Raw genomic sequence first — 1,204 nt, forward strand, 5'->3', positions numbered from 1 at the left:
AGCGCTGGGTCGGGAAATCGCTGGAAACAGGAGCAGCCCGGGCCGCGTGCGGGTGTGCGGGGACTTGGCGACCGCCCCGCTCGAGTCCGAGTGATGGGGCGGCGGGCTCCTAATAAAGACGGCCGGGCGCGGTGAGGGGTTAGGGTCTCAGGAGTTGCGCGTGTGAGTGGGTGTCTGTGAAGGCATCTGTGTGTGTCTTTGTGAAGGTGGGTGTGTAAGAGTGTTTCTATGTGTTCACGCGGGTGTGTGTTTATGTGAGAGTATGCGTGTCTGAGTGCATCTGTGTATGCGTCTGTGTGTGTCTCCGTGCCTGTGTGTTTCTGACTATGGGTGTATAGGTGTCTCTGAGTGCACCTGTGTGTGTTTCTGAGTGTGTGTGTCTCCGAGTGTGTCCCTGTGTTACTGAGCGTGTGCCGCTGAGTGAATCTGTGTGTGTTTCTAGGTGTGTGTCTGTGCCAGTGTGTCTCTGAGTGCATCTGTGGGTATTTCTGAGTGTTTGTCTCTGAGTGCGTCTGTGTGTGTATTTTCGAGTGTGTTTGTGTTTCTGAGTGTGTGTGCCTCCGAGTGTGTGTGTATGTCTCTGCCTGTGTCTGTTTGTGGCAAGCTGGCAGTGGGGCGGCTGCCATGTCCTGAGAGCTGCTTAGCTTGATCTCTTTGCTTGGTCTGGAAGGTGGGCCATGCTGGACCACGGCCCCTGCTAGGGAAGCCCCTGGTGCCCACTGAGGGGGGTCACAGGCTGTTTCTTCCTCTCTCCTTTTCTCTGAAAATGAGTGACACGGCTTGGGGGTGAGTTGGCAGAAGCCGCTTCCTGAGTGAGTAATGTTTAATTAAACACTCCAGCCCGCAGCATCAGAAACTGGTCATGAGCTGAGTTTTAACAGGTGTTCATGGCAAAAGCGCCATCCTGGTGACTAAGGCTTGGTGTCCTTGCAGAATGTTCTCTCTGGGGTAGGAGTTTGTTGGGGGGAGGAGGCTGAGCCCCCAAACTCATTGCTGGCTGTCGGGGTGAGGAGAGCAGCATGCCAGGGGCGCGGGGGCTGCTGCTCCCTCCACCTGTCCCTTCCTGTCTCCCCTGGATGGTGGAAGGTGCCGGCTTGAGCACCAGCGGCCCTCTGCCTGCTGGGGCGTGACGGAGTCAGGGAAACCCTGTCTCACTGGGGGCATCTATCTGGACCTGCCCTACCTTTCCCAGCAGAGCTCCAGA

The sequence above is a fragment of the Carlito syrichta genome, unplaced genomic scaffold, assembly GCF_000164805.1.
Source record: "Carlito syrichta isolate Samal-C Ts95f unplaced genomic scaffold, Tarsius_syrichta-2.0.1 Scaffold314775, whole genome shotgun sequence".
NCBI classification, from domain to species: Eukaryota; Metazoa; Chordata; class Mammalia; order Primates; family Tarsiidae; genus Carlito; species Carlito syrichta.